The following is a 10,255-nucleotide window of genomic DNA, read 5'->3' on the forward strand; positions in this document are numbered from 1 at the left end:
GCATAGACACCTGGCCATCCTAGGTCCAGGACGGTAAGGGGGAGGGGTGGGGAGAGGAAGATGGGATTGAGCCCCTGACCTACCCCCAATTCTTTCCCCTTGTCCCCTGTCCCATTTCTTTGCTTCACCATCCTTTCCTCTTGCACAAAATTTTAGTGTTGGAGGCATTTTAGACTCAATTTCATTTTCTCAGTAAGGAACTGGAAGCTCAGAGATGGAAAGGAACTTGTCCAGAGTCACACAGAGGGAGGCAGTCCAGAGGTGGGATGGTCTCTGGACTCCCAGCCTGGTGCTTCTTCCCCTTCCCCTAGGGGGCGCTCCCTCCTTATTCTGAAGAGCAGAGGCTGATGGGTGAACAGTGCCTGATGGCAGTGAACAAGACAGGTTCCACAGTCAGAGCAAGACGGGTTCAAATCCAAGTCCTCTCAAATACTGGCTATGGGACCCTGGGCGAGTCCTTTCATTTTCCCAAGGTTCTGTTTCCTCATTTGCAAAATAATAATTATTGACTCCTCTATCTCCCAATTTATTGGGAACTAATTATAAACCACATTCAAATTTGTCGTGTTTCCATCTGGGTTGTGGGGCTTCCCAGCTATGGGTCATAGGGTGCTGGAGCCACTGGAGAAACTTTCCATGCCTTACAGGAGGGCAGCTGTATTCAAGGGTGCAGTAGGAAGCCTTATTTTTATCCTGGGAGCAGCAAGTATCTTATCGAATGAAATATAAAATGGTCCTGATGTCTTTAGCAGAGACAAAAGACACCAAAGAAAGAGTGTGCTTGGGGCTCCCACCCCCAGTCCTGTAGGAGCACTTATGGTCCTTGGCCATCTGAGCATGTACCACTCCCAGAAACCATGAGTTGGGTTTGACCCCAAAGGTGTATCCTTATGAAGAGCGGCTAAGGAAGGGCCCAAGGATGCCTGTGTGTGGACATGCCATAGAGGTTAGCTGCAGGAGAACTAAGAACTACAGTCTCTGGGTTCAAATTCTAGCTCCTCCACCTCCTAGTAGAATGGGAATCAAATGAATTTAATATCATCTAAAAAAAAAGGAAAGGGGAATAATAATATCTACCTTATAGGTACTATGAGGCTTAAATGAGTTATTTCCTGAAAAATAAAATATTACAACCAAACCAATAAGACTATTCCCATACAACACATGAAGGAACTGAGGCCAAGAGAGGTGAAGCAACTTGCCCAAGGTCACAGAGCTGGTAAGTGCCAGAGTTGGGATTTGAACTCAGGCAGTCTGGATCCAGAGGCACACCCTTAATCAGGACACTATGCTGCCTCCTCTTGTGAATCTCTCTCATGGGGTTCTCATGGGGTTCTTACGATGCATAAATAAAGTGCCGTATGTGAACAAGAAAGTGCTTTGCAAGCCACAAGGGATTTTCTAAACCCGAGGTGCTGTTTTCTATCTATCCCCCTGCTACCTGCAGGGTGCCTTACAGGCACTGATAATTACATCCCTGGAAGCATGAGCTACGAGAATTGTTAGGAGTAATTATATTTACAATGACAATAGTAGGCACGAGTTAATGGGCTACTGGTGATTTTAACTATTGTGTTAAGATGAACAATGATCTTCAACCATGTATTTACCCATCTACCTATCCACCCACCCATCCATCCATCCATCCATCCACCCATCCATCCATCCATTCAATAATTGTATTTCAGGCATCTACTCTGTGCCAGGCACTGGACAATCCAGACAGAGTTCCCACCCTCCAGAAACTGACATTGGGGATGAGAGACAATTAAATGAGTGACTTCTATAACATGATTGGTTTCCCATGATGGGGAGTGATAGTTGCTGTAGATATCTAGAGCAGGAAGATCTGATCTGGCCCAGGGTATCAGGAAAGATTTTTCCTCTCATTATGAGTAAGGAATATTTTTTTTTTCCCATGCAGGTAAAGCAGGACTTAAGCCAAAAGATGAACAGAGAAGAAACTCAAATACACAGCTGTCTATTACTAACGGGTTGGGAGAGACATAGTAAAAGGTGCAGGAAGGGACCTGTACATATGGAGGGAGGCAATTCTGGGATAACAAAATTAGTTAAAAATCAGAAATCTGCCTCTGTAGGTAAATGATCTTAAACTTCCTTCTTTGAATAAAAACAGAACAAAACAAAACGAACTTCCTTCTTTGAGATTTCCCATTGCAGCTACCTCTTCTGATATGGCTTTTCCCCCACCACTTGTCCCCTACTCCTGCATCTCATGGGTGCATGTATGAGACAACCGTTGCTCTGGGCATCTTGGTTTGTCCTAACTTGTAGAGCTCACCTCGGTACTGGATCTGACTGTGGGATTTGCTTGATTTGAGAATGTGAAGTCCACGGGCACAGAAGCATCTATATGATGCTGCACAAATGATCTTCTGGCAGACGGAACTGAAGACCTGCTAGCTTGTATAGAATTCACTGAAAACTCCATACTTGCCCCATATCTGTCATAGAGCACTCTCCAGTATCTGGGCCTTCCCCACCCAGGCAATGGCTTGTTCTGCTCAGCACAGTGCGCTTTCCTTGGAAGCCTTCCCTGACCACCCAGGAGTGTGTAAATGCTCCCAACTCTGGACACCTCTCGTATCATACTGCACTTCACACTTTATTGTTCAGGCCTACTTAGCTGTGTCCCTTTCTTGGGAGCCTGAGAGCTCTGTGTGAACAGTAGCCATGTCTGTTTTGTACCTAGTATGGTGCCCGGCATTCAGAAGGCACTCTATAAATGCTTGGTGAATGAATGGATCAGCCCTTGGGTCATCTGTCTTTGGGAGGTATGACTTTAGATAGGTCCTCATACCTTAGTTTCCTCATCTATAAAATGGAGTAGGGATTCCTTTCCATATATGTTGCAGGTTTGCTGGAGGTCTGAAAAGATGTCAGAATCAGTAGTTGCATTTTTTTCTTTGAGATACATCCCCTATCCTCCACTCCCCAGTGTCTCTTTGTTATAATAAGGCACGGGTGTGAGGCTAAAACTAGAGCAGGCAGCTGTCTCCTTAGCCAAAGCCCACCAGACTCGGATTTTCTTACTGCCTCACTCAAATACCACATGAGCTACCACTCTATGGCTGAGGGATTAAATGAGCTGTGTGACTTTGGAGAAGTCACCTAGCCTCCCTGGGCCCCATCTGCCAAGTGGAGTTGACCTACCTGTCTTGCAGGTTGCTGTGGGAATGACTGATACACCTGTGTGTGGGCTCTTGGTGTGGCTCCTGGCCTGGAACAGACAATCTACAACACTGGCTTCTGTGCCTCTGCCTGACCCCTCTGCACCCCCTTCTTGGCAAGTGCAGCTTTCTCATTGTTGTGATGAGATTCATTTGCAGCCAGCACTCAACATGGTGCAGTCACCTCTGCCCTAAGCAACGGGCACACAGGCTGCTATGGACTCAATGTGCCCCTCAAGTTCATGTGTTGAAATCTGAATCCCCGATGTGACGGTATTAGGAGGTGGAGCCTTTGGGAAGTGCTTAGGTCATGAGGGTGGAGCCCTCATGAATGGAATTAGTGCTCTTATGAAGAGACATGAGAGAAATAATCTTTTTCGGCCATGTGAGCACACAGTGTGAAGACGGCCATCTGCAAGCCAGGAAGAGGGCTCTCATTAGGAACCGAATCTGCCAGCACCTTAATCTTGGACTTCCCTGCCTCCAAACATGTGAGAAACACATTTATGTTGTTTAAGCTACTCAGTCTATGGTATTTTGTTATAGCAGTCTGAGCTGACTGAGACATTGGCCTGAGCAAGCCATATAGCCAGGGTCCAGAGAGCTTCAGCAACCCATCAGGGGTCACAGAGCCAACTGGGGTCAGAGGCCCATTGAAAAGTCCCTCTCAGTTTTCTAAGCTCTAGCTGTGTGACCCTGACCAAGCCCCTTTTCTTTCTGGGCTCAGTTTCCCCATGTGGACAGTGAAGGAATTGGACATGTTCTCTGGGGTTCCTTCAGGCTCTGATGCAGCAGGCCCTTCAGAATCCAGGGGAATGTTCTGATAATATTAGATTTATGCATTTCAGTTTCATCTTATTAGCATTTAAATGACTGTATTGTTACATTTCAATGACTCAAGAATAGGTTAGGGGCACCTTAATAAAAGTCTCTGCCAGGAGGGATGCTGGCAGAGGAAGGAGCAATGTTTTTTTTTTTTTTTTTTTTTTGGAGTTAATTTAACAAAGAAGTAATCTATCTTTTGAAGGAAGGATTAAAAAAAACCCACCAAAACCCCAAACCAACAGCTTTTTAAATCCTAACTGAAGGATGATAGCTGGGACAATTACAAATGAAATATGTACTAAAAATAACTTTCGGATGCAGAACACTTCTGTTTTAAGACATGCTGAATTTAAATGCCACCTTAATAAGTATTTTTAAAGTTCCTTTTTCCTTTGAGTTGTCAGTAGTTCCAATGGCAGCTGTGAGGAACCCAGGTCCCATTTGGAGATCTTGGGCAATGAGGCCTGGTGCTGCCCATTTGACAGCTTTGTGGCTTGGGCAAGGCTCTTAACTCCTCCCTGTGCCTCAATTTCCTCCTCCTTACACAGAGCCAACTGGACAGCTTACTTCATAGGGTTGTGTGAGGACTTATCAAGATAGAGCTTAGCCCAATTCCAGGCACGGAGGAAGAACTTGGTAAATGGTGACTGTTCTTACAATATCAGTTGAACTTACTTCCTGCCTCTGTCCTCTGCTCACCCACGTTGTCCCCCATGCTACTGTCCTTAGCTCAGAACTCAGACCAACTGTACCACAATACCACTGGCACTGCTCTGAAGGATGGGGAGGGTCCTAGTTTGTATAGCACAACATGCAAGCTTTGCCTCCCCTCTGCTCTGGTCCCAGCTAACTAGTTCCTTTGGGGCAGGACATTTTCTTTCCTCTCCTGGATGCAAATTCTGGCCTTTCAGGAGTGCCTCCCATGCCCTGGTGATGGGAACCCTCCTCCTTGGTGCTGACCCAGGGAAATGGGTTAACTCAGCCAGGCAGCTGGAGACAAAGGGACAACTGCTTCTCCTTCAACCTCACCTGGAGAGTCATAGTCCCTCTGGGAGAGGGAAATATCCTTTATGTGTGTGCGTGTGTATGAGAAGGAGAGAGCCTGATGGGTCTGGAGTGACTATGTGAATGTGGGTGTGCATGTCACTGTGAGTTCGCAGGGTCAGTGTCAGTGTGTTACGGTGGATGTTCAGCACAGCCAGTACATAGTCTGGGGACACACCTGAGTCAAAAGGAGTGTGAAAATGCCAGTATCAGGCTGAGCCTGGAAGTGACTTTGTGTGTGTGTGTGTGTGTGCGTGTAGGTATGTGTGTGTGTTAGAGGGTCCCTGTGGTGTGTCAGCAGACATGTGCTTAGTGTCAGTGACCCTGAAGGACACGGCTTGCTGTGTGCAGGTCTACTCAGCATGAGTGCGTGTCTGTGAATGTGAGACAGAAATGTCTGTACCCACTCCCATCTGAGTGTGCAAGCCCCATGGTGTGTGTGTGTGTGTGTGTGTGTGTGTGTGCGTGCATGTGCATCAAAGTTGACAATGACAATTTCAGCTTGGAATTCTCACAGTTGGGGAGACAGAATGAAGAAAGAGGAAGGGAATTGAAAATGAATACCTCAGAAGCAAATTTAGTGCTATTTTTAGAAAACTCCTATCCTGTTAACCAGAAAAGGAAAATCTAAAAAAAAAAAAAAAAAAAAAAATCCCACAGAAACAGCCACGCATCAGCCTTGAAGGCACAGATGGCAGAATCAGGGCCAGGGGGTGGGCTGTTAGGGACCTGGGTTTTCTTGCATAGCTTTTTGCCCTCCTGTCTGGCCTGAGGGAGGGTCAGTCCAGCCCTTAGCTGCCCACCAGGGTCAACTCCTTCTACTGTCCCCTGTTCCCCGGAGGAGCTGCCAATGTTAGGTGGTAGGAAAAACTCAGTTTCTGGTCCTATAGGTGCCCCATGTACTCACTCATCCACCCACCCATCCATCCATCCTTCCATCCGTCCATCCATTCTTCAGCTGTCTGTCCATGTGTCCATCTCTCCAACTTTCCATCTACCCACCAAAAAAAATGTGAGGAGGCGCATCTCAGACCCTGCCCTGGGCACTGGGATTCTGAGGAGAGCAAGGGAGGTGCTCAGACCCTCCTTCCTGCCATTTAAAATCTGCTCACTTTGCCACATAGAGCCCCAGTAACCCCATGGTCAAGATCTGTAGGCTGAGTCAAGTGATTCCTGTACACATTTGCTTCAGGTTTTGGGATGATATAACCCAAATGGCACTTGCCTGGGAACCATATCTTCTGGGTCCAGATCTTGGCTCGAGCATTACTATTAACAGTGATTGCTAGCAAATACTTCCATGGGCTATGTGGTGTTAATGCCCCTACCTTACAGGTGAGAAATCTGGGGCTCAGAGATGTTACAAATGACTAAGTCTATATGGATAGAATCTGGCATAGTTTAAATTTGCCTGGTCAGGTCCAAAGCCTCTGTGTCCCATTATCTTTCACCCTTTCACAGTATGGCCTTGGACTAGTGTTTTCTCCCCTGTACCTCAGCTTCCTTTCCTGTAAAGTAAGTGGGTCAGTTGGACAGATGCTCAGTCTCAAAGGGCCATTTTAGTGCCATCCTTGAGGATTCTTCCATCACCTGAGACTTGCTTCTCAGGGCACACACACTTGACTGGGTCTCCCGGCTGTCCCACTGTCCCCAGTATGTCCTACTTGACCTGGCCACTCAGTTGTAGGCCAAGTCCTGCTTGGGTTGAGGCAAAAGGAAAAAGAAAAGTCCTACAACCTGGGAATCACAAGTGGATCTAAAATCATCTGCTACCTCTGACATCTCCTGCCCCACCTTGGGCATCTGCACAGCAGTGCCTGACTTTCAGGATTTGTATACTTTATGTGCTCCTTGTTTAGAATTCTTCCCTTTAAGGAAAGTCTGAGAGTTTCCTGATGAAGCTAAAACAGTAACGTCAACTGTAGATGGAGGCAAGAAAGCCTAGCTGAGGCAGTAAAGCACTGGGTGGGACTTCACTTTGGGCTGCAAGAGGGGACATCAGTGAGAAGGTTGAGGATGGTGGCTCTGCCCGGGGTAGACCAGCTGCTTTGAACAGTGTTCTCTGGTTTCAGCCAAAAGCTTTGGCCACCTCCCCAGCCTCATCTCTTACCCTGCTCAACGCTCCCTATAGATACATTGAATGCCTTAAGGCCCTTTTTGCAGCCCTGAATGCCTCCAGCCTCCAGATCCTAACTGGCAATAGTGACACTGTCCTCTCCTGTCTTCATCTCCCTCCTTCTCTCCCACCCCCTGCTCTGTTCTGATGGATTACAAGCAGAGGCTGAAGAAAGGACAAAAAATGATGACAACAGCAACACTTAGATCATACATACTATGTGCCAAGCACTGTTCTATGCACTTTGTTTCTTATCTCACTTAGTCCTTCACAACAATCATGACACAGGGGCTGCTGACACTTCCATTTTACAGAGGAGAAAATAGAAAAAGAGACTGTAGTTATTGGTGTAAGGTGATTGATGAGGGGGTGGCAGAGCCAGCTGTCAAACGTACACACATAGACATAGGTCCCCTACCTCCCAGGCTCACTCACATTCCTCTCACCACCAGACCAGGCTCCTGCCTTTTTCTCTGCTTTCCTATAGGGAAGCATAGGGTTTTGCTTGTTTAGTGCTCTGGCCGCACACAACAGATCACTGGCTGGTTGATGAGTCTTCAGGCTTCACCTCTGACTATGGAGCACTGGGGCCCAGGGAACTGTCTCTGTTGACGAAGTGCTGACGGATGGATAGAGGTGGGTGCTGGGGAGAGACTGGGTGGCTGAGGTCAGGAAACCTGATAACCGCAGGCCCTCTCTCTCCTGCAGGCTGACCAGCAGAGGCTGGGAGTGAGTGTTGTCCATGCAGTCATGATGCTGACTGACAGCCCCCCCAGGGGAGGACAAAGAAGCAGGCACTGAAGAACTAGCTCCACTGGGAGCTGTCCCCGAGGCAATGGTGCTGACTGGGGATTTGGGTGGACTTTAAGGACCAGGAGCCAAGGAGCTATCCATGTGCTATGGTGCTGACACAGAGCAAAGGGTTAAATGTGCCTCTAGGAGCTATCCAGGACTGTAGTGCTGACCAACAGGATGTGGGGTTGGAGAGCCTGAGGTTTTTGGGTGTGGGTGGAGAGGGGAGGGCACAGGGTTTTTTCCATGAGCTCTGTGAGCAGGTGTGGGGAGGGGACCCCAGTGATTTGGTGCTAATGCACAAAGCCAGATTCTCAGGCAATGGGGTGTCCCAGTGAGCAGGCCTGAGCCAATAAAATGACACTACGCAAAGGGCCACTTGGGGGGCATTTAAGTGCATATGCAAAAGACCCAGCTTGGCTCATCAGTGCTATCTGTCACTGATGCCAGAAATATCATCATTAGTTATCCATGCTTTTGCATTGTGCATGGTCTTCTACCTCTGGTTCCTACTGGAACATATTTCAGTGGTAGCATCTCAGTCTGGCTGAGTTTGTTAAATTTTTTCTTCTGCAGAGTGTGTTATTCATTCACAGATGTGCCAGAGGATAAGTCTAAGTTTGGAGATTACTTTTGAATAGTTGAGTGGGTCCTTTGGGGTCCGGAGTATAAAGAAGCTAAGGCTAGGAGGAAAGTCATTCTATGTGGCCTGAGAATACAAAGGCCAGGAAACAACTAATGGAGAAGGGTGAAGAAAAAAGAAAGTAGGACTCCTGGATTCAAAGGAGGAGGGGGGTCAGACTGAGAGGGGAGTCAGACTGATGCAAGCACTTGCAGGGACTGGTGTGTGTATGGGTGCGTGTGTGGGGGTGTTTTTTTAGATTCTATGTCTCACTACTGTGGCCAGACTTCTAGGCTGAAGCAGAGCTGCCCCAGTTTTGTGACTGTGCACTCACTGCCTTCTTTGCCTCAGTCCAGGTTATCCCCCTTGGAGTCTCCCTGGTAGAAAGCTAAAGAGTTGTGTCAGGCCACTGACTTGGCCTCAGAACTGCAGGAAGTGAACCAAAAAGCCAGGAATCCAGAGGAGCAGCTGAGAGAAGGAGTTGCCTCTCCCACAGTCAAGGTTTCCCTTCCTTCCTCTCCTCATAAAAGCTTCTCTAGGTGGAACTTGGGGGCTTCAGAACATGTCTGCTCAAGGTGCAGTTCCCTCAGGGCCACCTGTGTTGGCATCACTTGGGGGCTACTTGAAATATAGATACCTAGCCCTAAGTCTGTAAAGATGAGTCAGTCCAGTGGTGGGGGCTGGGACTTTTAAACAAGCAAAAGAACCATTGCCCTAGTGCTTTAGGGGTTCCCATTCCAGCCCCTCTTTCAGCTCTCTTCCTCTTGTAGCCAACATCCCCCCAGTTTTGGGTTCTAGAATCCTGCCCTGTTCTTGTGACCCAGCCTCTGGCTCAAAATCACCTCTGGTCCCTGTCTCTGCCCTTCCAAATGCTACTCCCTGTTGACCAGGTCCCAAGTGGCTTCTGAGGATGACTCCCACTGGCTGACTCCAAGGCCCTTTTCAGTATTCACACCCTTGCTATGCTGATGACTCCCAACCATTTTCCCCACTCTCCTGTGGCTTCTCTGACCAATTCTGTCCAGGGATCTGCATGGCATCTCTGTTTTGGGCCAGTTGTAGCCTTTTCCTGTTTCTGCTCTTAACCCTCTTAAAGACCCACTCTCTCTGGGCAATACCACCCACCTAGTATCAACTTTCATCCTAACATAAGTGGTTCCCAAACCTACATTTACACCCTGCCCTTTCTCTCAAGCTCTAGAACCAACCTTCTATGACTGACAAATGTCTCTTTTAAAGGTCATTCAGGTCTTCATATTCCCCCAATGTCCTCGTCCTTCTGTGACTTGAGTCACTTATGACAACTAAAGCATCCCCCAGGTCCCAGAGTTGACTATCAGGGTCACCCTTGACTTGTAACAAACCAGGTGCACAGATCCAGAGAGCAGTGGGGTAAGGGCTCAGGCTCCTTCCTCTTCCTTACCATCAGGACTCCTGATACTAGTTCAGTGTCCTCACCCACAGCCTCCCAAATGACCTCTCACTCCTCCTCCTTCACTTTCCCCCAAATAATGCTGGTGGTGACTCTCATTTACTGAATGGCTTCCATATGTCAGGAGTTGTGTTAGGCTCTGAATGTATATAACCCACAATAATCCCAGAGGTAGACATTATTAGGCCTATTCTATAGATGAGAAACCAAAGGTCAGAGAGGTGAAATAACAA

This window comes from Panthera uncia, chromosome A2 (assembly GCF_023721935.1).
Source record: "Panthera uncia isolate 11264 chromosome A2, Puncia_PCG_1.0, whole genome shotgun sequence".
NCBI lineage: Eukaryota > Metazoa > Chordata > Mammalia > Carnivora > Felidae > Panthera > Panthera uncia.